Source organism: Hoplias malabaricus, chromosome 2 (assembly GCF_029633855.1).
Source record: "Hoplias malabaricus isolate fHopMal1 chromosome 2, fHopMal1.hap1, whole genome shotgun sequence".
Taxonomy (NCBI): Eukaryota; Metazoa; Chordata; class Actinopteri; order Characiformes; family Erythrinidae; genus Hoplias; species Hoplias malabaricus.
This window is the reverse complement of record NC_089801.1, coordinates 62876858-62892701: the sequence shown is the minus strand read 5'-3', so window position 1 is coordinate 62892701 and position 15844 is coordinate 62876858. Positions and strand designations below refer to the sequence as shown.

Genomic DNA, 15844 nt, shown 5'->3' with positions numbered 1-15844 from the left:
ACTTGCAATGAGTCTTTCACAGCGCTGTGGAGGAATCATGGCTCACTCAGCTTTGCAGAATTGTTGTAATTGAGCTACATCGGAGGGTTTTCGAACATGAACCGCCTTTTTAAGGTCATGCCAAAGCATCCCAATAGGATTCTGGTCAGGACTTTGACTAGGCCACTCCAAAGTCTTCACTTTGTTTTTATTCAGCCATTCAGAGGTGGACTTGCTGGTTGTGTTTTGGATCAGTGTCCTGCTGCAGAACCTAAGTTTATTTCAGTTTGAGCTCATGAACAGATGGCCGGATATTGTCCTTCAGGATTTTTTGGTAGACAGCGGAATTCAAGGTTCCATTTTTTACAGCAATCTTCCAGGTCCTGAAGCAGCAAAACAGCCCCAGACCATCACACTACCACCACCATATTTTACTGTAGGTATGATGGTCTTTTTTTACACCAGATGTAATAGGACACACACTTTCCAAAAACTTCAACTTTTGTCTCATCAGTCCACAGAGTTTTTTCACAAAATAGATGTTTTCTGGCAAAATTGAGACGAGCCTTAATGTTCTTTTCGCCCAGCAGTCGTTTTAGTCTTGGCACTCTGCTATGCAGGCCATTTTTGCCCAGTCTCTTTCTTATGGTGGAGTCATGAACGCTGACCTTAACTGAGGCAAGTGATGCCTGCAGTTCTTTGGATGTTGTTGTGGGGTCTTTTGTGACTTCTTGGATGAGTCATCGCTGCACTCTTGGGGTAATTTTGGTTGACCGGTCACTCCTGGGAAGGTTCACCACTGTTCCGCCGTTTTACCATTTGTGGATAATGGCTCTCACTGTAGTTCGCTGGAGTCCCAAAACTTTAGAAATAACCTTTTCCAGACCAATAGATCTCAATTACTTTCTTTCTCATTTGAAAGCCTTTTAAATGGGAGACAACACCTGAGGACTGGTGTGTCCCACTACGAATTAGACAGAGACTCTACGTGCAATTCACCACAACTCAGATGGCCAAAAGGGTCGTCACAAGTACTAGCAGGTGAAACCTGACAGGGAGTTTTCACTGTTCTGCATGTTGGAGGTACCCGGTGGAGGTAGAGATTAGACAATAACCTTTAGTTATTAAGTCAGCTAATAAAGCCTTCAAGCAGCGCAGCATGACACTGAAGGTGTCCACACAGTGGCTGATGGCATGACCATTTGCTATAGAGTGGCAGTATGTTCAACACCAAAATGCTGGAGTGTGCTGTGGAACTGAATTTCAAAATCAGTCCAGACAAGATCCAACACAATGTGCCGTCTGGTTCATGGGTCATAAGGTGGCAGCAATAGCTGACATTTCAACACCATCAGATAAACCTGCACTTCTCTGTGTGATAAAATATCTGGCTCAGATCATTCCAGGGGAAACAGCACTCACTAAACCTCTCCAGCAGCTGCTACACAAAGACATGGATTGGGAGTGGAATCGTGTAGATGATGAGGGACGGAAACGCCTGAAGAAAACCTTGACTTAATGCTCCAGTGCTCAGGTGCTTTCATTCTACTAAACACCAGGTTCAAGCAGTGAACAACAGCTTAGGTGCATGTCTGTTGCAGGAGAGACAACTGTCACCTGCAAATTCAGGGCTCTCACTGACACTAACAATGTGATTCTCTGTCAAAATATTCCATCAGTATATTTACAGAGTCAAGGGGAAGGTCCAGAGAGATCATAGTCCTTTTGGAGTCTCTACTGAAGAACACCCTGAATACAGCACTATGATGCTGTTGTTAATGTAGAAATTTTCATATCTGTTACACACCTGGCAAAGGGCTGCTGATTGCTGACAGAGTCTCAAAGACGATCAGTGAGCATAAGTTCTTTGCTGCTGAAACCTTGGTGATAAAGAAGTCATCTTTGCATTGGATGTGAGTGACCCTCTGAGGGAAGACATGTTGAAACAGCTCAAGGCAGCTACTGCAAATGATTGTACACGGCAGAAACTGAAACACATTAAACTAAATAACTGTCCAAAATGTAGAACGCAGTTCCACCAAGTGCTTCAGCAGTACACACTGCTCTTCAGGGTATATAGTGAACAAGGGAACATACCAGACAAATCATGTATAGGCCAGGAATGACCAGGTATATCAAAGAGATGGGGGCGGTATGTCCAGGTGTTTCAGCCAAAGAACCAGAAAGAGCTGAATTTGGCATGAAATCCCAGAGCTTCTCTGGCTGAAAGTGGCTGCAGAGGGCAGTCTTTGTTGTTGATTGTTAACTGTCTGTCCTGAAATACTGAATATCACAGAGAAGTAATCAGCTGTGGTCTGCAGAATGAAGGTATTGTTTACCAGATACAGCAAACAAGAGGATACAGTATTTGACCATGTGCTGTTCTCCAGTTTTGAAAGTTGAGTTGGTACCTACTTGTCTTGACTCAGCCTGGAAACAGTGAAGTGTAAACCCTGCAGAGCACTGATTGGCCAGAGAGACTTATCAACCACAGTGAAATGCAGACCTCCAGCACAAACTCACCATCTGTATGATCTCCAGTTTACAGCAGCGACCACAGTTGTTTTTATCCGACTCACAGCAGCAGCTTATAAAATTACACTGTGGCCTTTTAAAGAGATTCAAATGTTCCTTGGACTTGTGGCTGATGAGAAACTCCAGCAAGAGGTGGATGTGCAACAAGTGACAAAATAACTGCTGATCTGTGAGAACTGGGATGTGGAGCCGTGGAGGACAAGGGCTGAAAAGCACACTGAGGCATGCCAAGTCGAGTAGGAGTTTGGGCTGAGAAGTTCCAGGCAGCTTATCCACAGTCAGTGGGCTAGCAGAAAGAAACATACAGACTGTAAAGCAGTTACTGAAGGAGGCAGAACTGTCAGGTTCATCGTAGTCCTTCTTCACTTCAGAAACACCCTCACCATAGACATGAAACACTCTCCAGCACAGATCTTAAAGGCTTGTGTCCTCAGAATCACTCTCCCTGCTACCACTGCAGTTCTGTTCCCAGCTACGCCTAAAGGTGTTCATCTGGCACTGACACAACTGCAGAGGAGGCAACAACACTACTTCAACAGAGGAACAAAAGCTCCTCCTGTGCTGCAGGCTGGTAACACAGTGCACATGGAGACAACTCAGGGGTGGTGACCTGCTGTAGTTGTTTCACTCGGAGATGAATCCAGATCCTATGATGTTGTAACAACATGATTACAACCGTTTCATTGCCACAGGTGTCTCCTGAATCACACTGTACCAAGTCCCTGTGGAGTTTGTGTTTTGATTGTTGTGCTAAAACACTGTATTTGTCTGTAGTTCGTTATAAAGAAACACTTCACCTGATCTGTCTGTTGCCACATATTTTTATTAAGCTTCCACTTCACATGAATCCCACAATATGATCATAATATAAACTAAAGAACGAGTAGTTGATATTCATTTTTAAAATACTCTTTACATCCCAATAATGATTAGTAAAATGCTCTGAAAACAGACTGTGCTCTAGATAAACCTTTTTCTTTTATCAATCTCATTAATATTAATATATAATATAATAATAATAAATATTTCTCTCTCTGTGTGTGTTTTTCTTGTTCTCCAAAAGGTGGTGCTGTTGAGTTGCACGTGGTGGATACAGAGAGATCCAGGTTTATGTTGGACATTTTTAAAATAATAAACTGTTGGTTGATGTCACACATTGTACTTTCTTCCAGAAAGTATGTCTTTAACAGCGGTGGTCACTGAAATATTCTTCATAAATTCAGTTTCATTAGAAATATGTTCTCTATCAAAACGACTAATCCACAAAGTGAAATCCAAATTTGATGAAATTTTTAGTAATATCTTCTCTTTCCAGTGGGATTCAGATGAAAACTGTCAGCGGGTCATAACTCTGGTTCTGAACAGGTCTGTGAATGTTATTTTACACTGCTGTAGATCACTGACAGATCCTCAAATGTGGAGGTAGGAGACCTGCATCAGCAGAACAAACCGTGTGAGTTACCACAAACAGATATTTCAATAATAATCCAGTTCTAAACTGTTAGGAGAGACCAAGTACGTTTGATAAAGACAGTTCCTCTCACCTCTCACCAGATCTGACACTAGTAAACTGAGTGTCCTCTCCGGTCTTCTTTTTCACTCTATCAGGGCGGAGCTGGACAGTGGCGTACTGGACCTCCTCATCAGCCCCAGAGGCTTTAGGTGAAGAGCTTCCAGCATTCCTGGGGTTTCTGTCTCTCCGGAGGACAACATTACCATAATGAACATCGTTCTCATTGGGCGGCTCTGGATCAGTCGATGTGTCACTGACTGGAGATCTCACTGCCACATCGCTGTAGAGATTTTCCTAAAGTGAGGAGTAGTGACCAACTGAATAAAGAATGTTGTTATGACGCAATAGAAGGTGATTAAAAAAATTTAAACCACACAATTTTGAATTGTAACATTTTACATTTAGTTATATTTGGGTTACAGTAAGTGTTATGTTTCTCTACAGTAACTACTGCCTTTCAGCCATAGACTAGAGATTATTATTGTTATTAATGTTATTATTGGAAGCTAGGTTGTTAGCGGTGTATGCTACATGTAGTGATACTAAGACAAATTAAGAATGTATTCTCAAAAATAAATAATACATTAATTATTTACTGCCATTAAACACAAAACTGATATTACTTTGTTGTAACTGATTCACCTGCTGTGGGTTTAATTCATCCACGGGATTTCCTCTTCTCTTTCTCCTGAAGAGTAGTGAGAGTTATAATAACAAACCCAACATGAATATTCTGACTGATACAAACAGAAAACTCAGACAATGGAAATGTCCAAGTGAATCATGTGCAAAATAATCCATTAATATTCAGTTTCAAAGCATTATTTTCAGAGAATGGATCAGAAAAGATGTAAACACTTACCGTAAACATACAACAGCAACGATGAGAGATAAACCTCCAGCTACCACTGCAATCACTGCACAGAGAACTACCAAACCAGACCCTGTGGGCAGATAAACACTGCAGTTTAAAGAGATTAGCTTTAAGGAATGTCTTTAATTATTTTTTAACTATTTAATACCTTTTACACCGACAGACACTGCAGCTGCTGTCTGAGCTCTGTACTCATTCTGAGCCACACAGTAGTAGGATCCACTCTGTAGAGCACTGTAACTGTGTCCAGATCCTACAGGTGAGGTTTCACCTTCTTTAAACCAGGTGTAGTTCTGCACAGGTGGATTAGCATCACTGCTGCAGGTCAGAGTCACTGAACTGTCCTCCACTGTTTCACCAGAGGGACGGATGGACACTGAGACATTCTTTGGACCGTCTGGAGGTAGAGAGACACATTGTGTTTTACAGGGATGAAAATGTCAGGACTAATGACAAGTGTCTAATATAAGTTTAATAACTATCACATTAACTGTTGTCAGTTTGGAATTATTCATTTAAAAAAAACAAAAAGAAAAACAGAGCTATAATATAAACTTATCTAAAGCTAATTGGGACCGGTATAAAATAAAGTTTTGTGAGATGCTCTTCTTCTGGTTGTTTTTCAGACAGGTTTAGACTGTGTTCATCATTTTCAGATTTAAAGCTCCTTCCTGCAGATATTTCAGTGAACTCTGGAGAATTTCTGTAACTGTGTCATTCACTCATAGATTTATTATTGTTTAAAGAGAAATTACTGCTACAGTTCAGCACCAACCCTTAATTTTCTTTTATTTTCTGAGACTGAAAGAAATGAGTCTGTACTTACATCTGACATTCAGAGTGATCTCAGGAGAATTCAGACCCTGTACAGCACAGTGATATCTGCCCTTATCCTCCCTGCTGACCGACTGCAGGTGGAGCTGCTCAGTTCTGGAGGATAAACCATGTCCATTTTTGTACCAGGTGAATGTTGCACTGTCAGTCAGACTGCAGGAGGTTTTACATGTGAGAGTGGCTTTATCTCCCTCTGTCACTGTCTCAGGAACCACCATCTGCAGATCTGTAAAGCAAGGCAAGTTTATTTGTAGAAAATGTTTCATACAAAATGGTCAAATCAGAGAGTTTTACAGAGACAAAAGGAACAGTTAAAAGCAACTAAAAAACAGTGCAATCAAAGAAAAGACATTTAAATATTAGTCAAAATTATTCTACAGCATAGAAATAAACATGGAAAATTAAAGAATGAGAACATTTACTTGAGTCATTTCCAGCCCCTGAGTGAGGAAGAGTGCTAAACACTACAGCTTTCACCCAGTGTACAGCAGCCATAACTGAATATGATCTTACTCTGTAAACAAGAGGAATATATACACAGTGCTGTCCTCACATTAACTGAATAAATGCTCCTCCAGGACTAAGCAGTGTTTTTCTCAGGTGTGGTGTGAAGGACTGATGTAGTTCTCTTACAGAACTGCTGGAGGAATCCTGTTCACCAGTGAATGAAGTACAGTATCTTATTTCTGCTGATGGATCTTACCTGTGACAGAGAGATCAACTCCATCTGCACCTTGATACTTTTCTTCAGTCTGATCTGTTATAAATCTGAAGTAGTATTTACTCTGGTCCTTTTCTGTCACATCTCTCAGTCTGAGGGTGCAGTTGTGTTGTTTATCTCCAGTGAACTGAGCCCTGTCTCTGTACTCTGGGTCAATTAACAGATCAGGAGGCTCTGTACCATTTACAGACATGTATTTGTTCCAGAAAGCTCTTTGGACTCAGCGACCATTTGGATATGTGTAAGTGCAGCCCATCGTCACTGTAAACCCCTTTAGAGCCCAGAGAGATTTGAGGTTGTAATTCACAGTCCATTCATATTGAGCAAAAATTCCTGCAACACACACAATACAGATGTGTACATTAGTAAGATGAGGGTCTCTGTTTTGATAAATACTCTATAAAGGAAAAGAGGTAACCAATAAGGTGTAACTAGAGAGACAACCAGAGTCAAAACAGTGTGAACAAACACTATAGGCAACTAAACTAAGAGAGAAAATCCAAAAGAACACAGCAGGAATATTATAAGGGCCATAAACAAGAATTTAAACAAATGAGAGAACTTCTTATTATGCAACAAGAGGAGTATGCTATAATTTACAATGAGAGAGTAAAAAAACCCCAGATTGATCGGAGGTGAAGTTATGAGACCGAGTCATTTCTGCATTTGCTACCTTACTGAAGTACCCTTACAAAAGCAGGAGCAAGTGAACAACAGAAATGTGGGCTTTGTGTGTGGCAGAACAGGTAGTGACACTTACGTACCCTCCACCCCAAATTTAGGGGGGTGAATAATGCTCAGCCAACTGAGGCAGACACACACTGTATTAAAGGCCCTGGAAATTAGAAAAGCCCTTTAACAGTCACAAAGTTTTTTTAATTTAAAATATTACTGTTTGTCTTTAAAGCCCTCCATGGCCAGGCTCCGTAATATATTTCAGATCTTCTTTGCTTTCGATCTACCCCACGGGCCCCACGTTCCTCTCACAAATTGCTTTTAGACACCCCTCGCTCTCGGTTGAAGTTCAAAGGAGATCGGGCATTTGCTGTAGGCGCTCCAAGACTTTGGAACAGTCTCCCACTCTTCATAAAGCAATCCCCTACAATAGTAACTTTTAAGTCCAATTTGAAAACCTGTTTATTTTCTCTGGCATTTGGGCCCTTTTAAATTACTTTAGCCATTTGTTCTGCCTTGGTTTATGTTGTCTTGCCATTAGTATTTTCTCCACAACGTTTTATTGTTAGATTCTTTTACTTGTTTTATTTCTTTTTATATGTATGTTTTATCATTTTATCTGGTTTGTTTTTTAGTTGATTTTTATTGTGCAGCACTTTGGCTGACATTCACTGTCTTTTAAATGTGCTATATAAATAAATAAACTTGACTTGACTTGACAAAGCCACCTCCGCATTGGTCAGTATATATGCCAACGGCAGCCTATCAGGAGCCTCGGCTGTAAGCAGCAGCGCCATCTTGCAACAGTTTTCAGGGAACAAGGGGCCTGTGTAGATGTTTTTATTTTTTGGTTCCTAAATGTCTGAACTTTTAAAAGGATTGCTATTGCTGGTTCGGTGTGGGTTTATTTTCTTCATTTGAGTCTGTGACACAAAGTAAGCTATTATGTTCATTTTTTGAGAATAGCTTAGTTCTAATTGTATGCTAGGTCTGTAGAAATGTAGCTTCAGTATCTGTCTGTATTTCCTTTAATATTCATAGGTTTGGTAATATTTTCTAATATATTTTACAACATTGAGTTGTTTTATGTTAGTATTGATGGTGTAACTTGGTGAAAATGCACTAAATCTGTGTTTTTAGTTGATGTCATTGGTGTATAATCAGTTACTGCTCAGAGACTGGTGCTACTCTTTTTTTGTCCACATGGGGGCGCTACAATCCCGTTGTTTAAGCTGTGTAACCGTTAATGTGATATTATATAGCTTGTGCTTTGGTATACTATTAATGGGTGTTGCGTGTATTAGCCTTGTTTATCTCACCATTTATGTGCACTGTACATGTATGTTGTTCATTTCAGACTCAATTACTCTTCATCATTCTTCTGTAACTTTGTCAGTCAAGTCACTGCTCAATGTTCTATGATTCAACTTCAATGTCAAACCAATCCACTTAATACAACAACATCCAGAATATCATCTTATGTCTCCGTGTCTTTGATGTCTTGACTGACACACAGGAGTGTTTTCTGCTAAAACCTTACTGTATCAGCGCATTCAACAATCATCCTTCATCACACACACCAAGATTAACAACACAAACCTTCTGCTAGCACACTCTCTCACAGACAAACACACACACACACTTCTCCCACTCTCCTTCTCTGTCACCGACACACACACACAGCTTCTGAACTGAGGGGTATTCAAATCGGCCATGGATGGCTCTTGGGGCTTCAGCTGATATGTCGAGCCTGGGACTGCGGTTAAGCCAGCCGCCGTTTGAGAAAACACGGTTAAACTAGCCGCACGTCAAATATTTGTGCGCGTATACTAGTGACAAACCGGTAATACTCAATGCGCGTGAAGACCTGAGCTTATGCCCTTCATTTTAAAGAAAGTAACAGCATTTAACCGGTTTATATATTGGTCATTTCTAGTAAGTAGTCCAAACAATCAACAGATATCAGTTCAGAGTTTACTACACTATGTATTTATGAAGTATGAAGTGATTTCACTGTATAGTTTTTATGTAAATGACATTCAAAATCCCTATAATTGTCCATTGTTTTTAATGTTAACTCGAGTTTACTGCTTTATAAAATGGTTATTTTGAATAAGTCGTCCACACAACCAATATATATCAATTTAGTGTTTGCCATACTATGTACCTATGACATATGAAGTGATTTTACTGTATAGTTTATATGTAAATGACATTCAAAGTCCCCATAATTGTCCATTGTTTTTAATGATATTCAAATTCACTGCTTTATAATATGGTCATTTCTAATAAGTAGTCCACACAACCAACTTATAAAAGTTCAGAGTGTAAAACACTATGTACCTATTAAATATGAAGTGATTTTACTATATAGTTTTTGAGTAAATGACATTCAAAATCACAATAATTCTCCATTGTTTTTAATGATGATATAAAGCAAGGGACTTGACTCATGTTAAAAAACAATGGACAATTATGGGGAATTTGAATGTCATTTACATAAAAACTATACAGTAAAATCACTTCATATTTCATAGAAACATAGTGTAGTAAACTCTGAACTGATATCTGTTGATTGTATGGACTGCTTACTAGAAATGACCAATATATAAACCGGTTAAATGCTGTTACTTTCTTTAAAATGAAGGGTATAAGCTCAGGTCTTCACGCTCATTGAGTATTACCGGTTTGTCACTAGTATACGCGCACTTAAATTTGACGTGCGGCTAGTTTAACCGTGTTTTCTCAAACGGCGGCTGGCTTAACCGCAGTAGCCTGGGGAATGTGTGTTAGTGTTATTCTAACCATTTTAAACACACACGAACTAACAGAAAAGCACTTGTGACAAGAATCGATGTCTAACGCGGAAAACTGAGCTAATCCAGCTAAAGTTAGCAGCTGCAAACCCTGGCTCTCTGCACAGTAACAGATTATAACACTTTATTCAGCAGAACTTATCACTAACACCATATAAACATCTCATATAAAATGTTCAGTTTCTGACCAGTTTTCAGGCGTGCACTCACACAAAACTCAGCTCTGTACAAGTTTAGGCAAATGATCAGTGACACTGGTTAGTGATTAGCAGTCAGAATCAAGAATCTCACTGTGTTCATGTGAAAATGGAGGGAAAGCTGATGTCAGTTGTGTCTGAGTTTACTTACTGAAGTTTCAATTTAAAATGAGGTGTGTTAGGGAAACAAAAATGGTCTGAAAAAAATGATGTTAGCTGCATCTCAAAGTCTGGCTTCAGCCTCAGAAAGACAACAGCTCGTACTGTGGAGCCCACTGCTCTCTGTAATCCTCACTGTTACTGGTGTCACAATATAACAGGCCTGGTGAGTGTCACACAAAATAAAAAAAGAGAAATGTTTCTGTGTAATGCAAATGGTGGAGCAGTTTATTATGAGATTGGGTCATATTTAAAAGCCTAATGGAAATTATGTAATAACATAATATTGGGAATAGGACCACACCTGAACTCATCCCCTCAGCCCCATATATACAGTGGTATGAACCCCTGATAATATCATTATTTTCCTTTATAAATCATTTGTTTTTTCGGATCAGCGATTTCAGTTAAATATATCATATACCAGACGAACCCAGTGATGTTTGAGAAATGAAGTGACGTTTATAGGATTTACAGAAAATGTGCCATAATTATTCAAATTAGGCAGGTTTTACAGGTTTGAATACATTTAGCACTAATTATTGGAACACACAATGTGTTTTGTAAGCTCATTGACCCTTGACCTACATACACAGGTGAATCTAATTATGAGAGAGGGTTAAGGGGCCAGTTGCAGGTTTTTCTCCTCTGTGCATCTTCTCTGAAGAGTGGCAACATGGGAGCCTCAAAACAACTCTCAAACGACCTGAAAACAAATATTGTTCAACATCATGGTCTATTTCTGTTAAATGAGGTTTTGAGAAAGCCATATGCCTTTTACAAGAAAACCCATTTAACAGAAATAGAACAATACAAACTGCATTTAAAGATTTGAGGTGGTTTTGTATCTTAATTTTTTTTTTCTTGAGATCAAATACCACTTAGGATTCCTGTCATTTTTGAGGTACGTCTTCTTATGAATTCATAAGCCACCCTGAACTCCTCCCAAAAAACTTCAGCTGAGTTCCTTCAGTCTTTACGAGCAGACAAGACAAACTTCAATGCAGCTTAGAATTTCACTAAAGTAAAGGCTTTGGGCAAAAGGATGCTGCAGAAGTAAAACCTGGGAAAATTATGGGTCTCCTCCGACAGTCCAAAAATACACGTTTGTAGGTGGATTGGTGACTCAAAATTGTATGTAGGTGTTTGAGTGAATGCATGAGTGTTTGTCACCCTCCGAAAGACAAGCGCCCCTTCAAGGTGTGTCCCTGCCTTGAGCCTTCCAAAAGGGCTCTGGACCACTGCGATCCTGAACTGAATTAGCAGTTACAGATAATGAATGAATGTAAACTTTGCCTATTTTCGCATTTTATTATTATTTATAAATCATGGTTTTTCTGTTCTGTTAAAAAGATTGACTGAAATGTAGGTGTTATTTTGTTCGTCTCGTTGACGTTAGTAAATTGTAGAGCAATGTCCTTGGAGCAAAAAGTGCACATGCTCCTGACAGGGGATTCATCTCGCGATAGGGGAAGCTGAATTCTACACAACACCTGAATGCTGTCTACTGTGGTCTGAAGGGTCCTCTTCATTAATAATGCTTTTTAAAATTAATTTTTCTCCAGTATCTTCAAAGTTCTAAGTATTCTGCTGAGGGAGGCTAGTGTACAGGTGTCCTGACAATGTGTTGAAATATTGCTACATTTATAACAAAATAATTGTACAAAATGTAGAAAGCAGCTCCACTCTGTGCTTCAGCAGTACTGGCTCAACAGACACACCACTGCAGTGAAAATTGAATAGTCTTATTGAATAGAGAGAGGATCATCATTCCTGAGGAAATGAGATGCTGCAAAAGCTCCACACTGTTCTTCAGGGTATGCAGTGAACAAGGGAACATACCAGAAACCTCATGTATTGGCCAGGAATGACCAGGTATATAAAGGAGATGGGGGAGGTATGTCCAGCTGTTTCAGCCAAAGAACCAGAAAGAGCTGCATTTGACATGAAATCCCAGAGCTTCTCTGGCTGAAAGTGGCTGCAGAGGTCAGTCTTTGTTGTTGATTGTTGACTGTCTGTCCTGAAATACTGAATATCACAGAGATGTCATTGACTGTGGTCTGCAGAATGAAGGTATTGTTTACCAGATACGGCAAACAAGAGGATACAGTATTTGACCATGTGCTGTTCTCCAGTTTTGAAAGTTGAGTTTGTACCTACTTGTCTTGACTCATCCTGGAACCAGTGAAGTGTAAACCCTGCAGAGCACTGATTGGCCAGAGAGACTTATCAATCACAGTGAAATGCAGACCTCCAGCACAAACTCACCATCTGTATGATCTCCAGTTTACAGCAGCGACCACAGTTGTTTTTATCCGACTCACAGCAGCAGCTTATAACATTACACTGTGGTCTTTTAAAGAGATTCAAATGTTCCTTGGATTTGTGGCTGAAGACAAACCCCAGCAAGAAGTGGATGTGCAACAAGTGACAAAATAACTGCTGATCTGTGAGAACTGGGATGTGGCGCCGTGGAGGACAAGGGCTGAAAAGCACACTGAGGCGTGACAAGTCGAGTAGGACTTTGGACTGAGAAATTCCAGGCAGTTTATCCACAGTCAGTGGGCTAGCAGAAAGAAACATACAGACTGTAAAGCAGTTACTGAAGGAGGCAGAACTGTCAGGTTCATCACAGTCCTTCTTCACTTCAGAAACACCCTCACCACAGACATGAAGCACTCCCCAGCACAGATCTTAAAGGCTTGTGTCCTCAGGATCACTCTCCCTGCTACCACTGCAGTTCTGTTCCCAGCTACGCCTAAAGGTGTTCATCTGGCACTGACACCACTGCAGAGGAGGCAACAACACTACTTCAACAGAGGAACAAAAGCTTTTCCTGTGCTGCAGGCTGGTGACACAGTGCACATGGAGACAACTCAGGGGTGGTGACCTGCTGTAGTTGTTTCACTCGGAGATGAATCCAGATCCTATGACGTTGTAACAACATGAGGACAACAGTTTCACTGCAACAGATGTCTCCTGAATCACACTGTACCAAGTCCCTGTGGAGTTTGTGTGTTGATTGTTGTGGTAAAACACTGCTGTGTTTGTCTGTAGTTCGTTATAAAGAAACACTTCACCTGATCTGTCTGTTGCCACATCTTTTTATTAAGCTTCCACTTCACATGAATCCCACAATACGATCATAATATAAACTAAAGAAGTAGTAGTTGATATTCATTTTTGAAATACTCTTTAAATCCCAATTTAACAACAGACTATGCTATAGATAAACCTTTTTCTGTTATCAATCTCATTAATATTAATATATAATATAATAATAATAAATATTCCTCTCTCTGTGTGTTTTTCTTGTTCTCCAAAAGGTGGTGCTGTTGAGTTGCACGTGGTGGATACAGAGAGAGATCCAGGTATTTGTTGGACATTTTTAAAATAATAAACTGTTGGTTGATGTCACACATTGTCCTTTCTTCCAGAAAGTATGTCTTTAACAGCGGTGGTCACTGAAATATTCTTCATAAATTCAGTTTCATTAGAAATATGTTCTCTATCAAAACGACTAATCCACAAAGTGAAATCCAAATTTGATGAAACTGAACTAATATCTTCTCTTTCCAGTGGGATTCAGATGAAAACTGTCAGCGGGTCATAACTCTGGTTCTGAACAGGTCTGTGAATGTTATTTTACACTGCTGTAGATCACTGACAGATCCTCAAATGTGGAGGTAGGAGACCTGCATCAGCAGAACAAACCGTGTGAGTTACCACAAACAGATATTTCAATAATAACCCAGTTCTAAACTGTTAGGAGAGACCAAGTACGTTTGATAAAGACAGTTCCTCTCACCTCTCACCAGATCTGACACTAGTAAACTGAGTGTCCTCTCTGCTCTTCTTTTTCACTTTATCAGGGCGGAGCTGGACAGTGGCGTACTGGACCTCCTCATCAGCCCCAGAGGCTTTAGGTGAAGAGCTTCCAGCATTCCTGGGGTTTCTGTCTCTCCGGGGGACAACATTACCATAATGAACATCGTTCTCATTGGGCGGCTCTGGATCAGTCGATGTGTCACTGACTGGAGATCTCACTGCCACATCGCTGTAGAGATTTTCCTAAAGTGAGGAGTAGTGACAAACTGAATAAAGAATGTTGTTACGATGCAATAGAAGGCGATTAAAAAAATTAAACCACACATTTTACATTTAGTTAGATTTGGGTTACAGTAAGTGTCATGTTTCTCTACAGTAACCACTGCCTTTCAGCCATAGACTGGAGATTGTTATCATTATTATTATTAATATTATTACTATTGGAGGCTAGAATGTTAGCGGTGTATGCTGCATGTAGTAATGCTAAGACAAATTAAGCATTTATTTTGAAAAATAAATAATACATTAATTATTTACTGCCATTAAACACAAAACTGATATTAGTTTGTTGTAACTGATTCACCTGCTGTAGGTTTAATTCATCAGTGGGATTTCCTCTTCTCTTTCTCCTGAAGAGTAGTGAGAGTTATAATAACAAACCCAACATGAATATTCTGACTGATACAAACAGAAAACTCACACAATGGAAAAGTCCAAGTGAATCATGGGTAAAATAATCCATTAATATTCAGTTTCAGATCAGAAAAGGATCAGAAAAGATGTAAACACTTACCGTAAACATACAACAGCAACGATGAGAGATAAACCTCCAGCTACCACTGCAATCACTGCACAGAGAACTACCAAACCAGACCCTGTGGGCAGATAAACACTGCAGTTTAAAGAGATTAGCTTTAAGGAATGTCCTTTAATGATTTTTTAACTATTTAATACCTTTTACACCGACAGACACTGCAGCTGCTGTCTGAGCTCCGTACTCATTCTGAGCCACACAGTAGTAGGATCCGTTCTGTAGAGCACTGTAACTGTGTCCAGATCCTACAGGTGAGGTTTCACCTTCTTTAAACCAGGTGTAGTTCTGCACAGGTGGATTAGCATCACTGCTGCAGGTCAGAGTCACTGAACTGTCCTCCACTGTCTCACCAGAGGGACGGATGGACACTGAGACATTCTTTGGAGGATCTACACATCAGAGAATAACAGCAGTGAGTGATCTGATCATCACAGGACACAGAGTCTGATTAAACAAATCATTATTCACTTACACACAACATTCAGAGTCAGAGCTTCAGAGTATTTCTCTCCGTGTTCATTACTGCACTTGCACTTGTATTCTCCACTGTCCACAGAGCGGATCCTGTTCATTGTGTAGTTCTCTCCTTTTGATAAAAATGTTGTTCCTTTAAACCAGTTACACTCTGGAGGTGGATTAGCATCACTGCTGCAGGTCAGAGTCACTGAACTGTCCTCCACTGTTTCACCAGAGGGACGGATGGACACTGAGACACTCTTTGGACCGTCTGGAGGTAGAGAGACACATTGTGTTTTACAGGGATGAAAATGTCAGGACTAATGACAAGTGTCTAATAGAAGTTTAATAACTATCACATTAACTGTTGTCAGTTTGGAATTATTCATTAAAAAAAAAACAAAAAGTAAAACAGAGCTATAATATAAACTCATCTAAATCTA

General features: G+C 39.9%; 1 long non-coding RNA gene and 1 pseudogene across 1 annotated transcript; one reads left to right on the top strand and one right to left on the bottom strand.

The window, feature by feature from the left end:
- Positions 1–7944: 7944 nt before the first annotated feature.
- LOC136686740 (uncharacterized) lies at positions 7945–14606 on the top strand. Its single transcript, XR_010800372.1, has 4 exons — positions 7945–8066; positions 13630–13674; positions 13883–14020; positions 14176–14606. It is a non-coding gene; the product is annotated as an uncharacterized lncRNA (long non-coding RNA).
- Positions 14607–14725: 119 nt separating this feature from the next.
- LOC136677793 (hemicentin-1-like) overlaps positions 14726–15844 on the bottom strand; it is a 122405-nt pseudogene continuing 121286 nt past the window's right edge.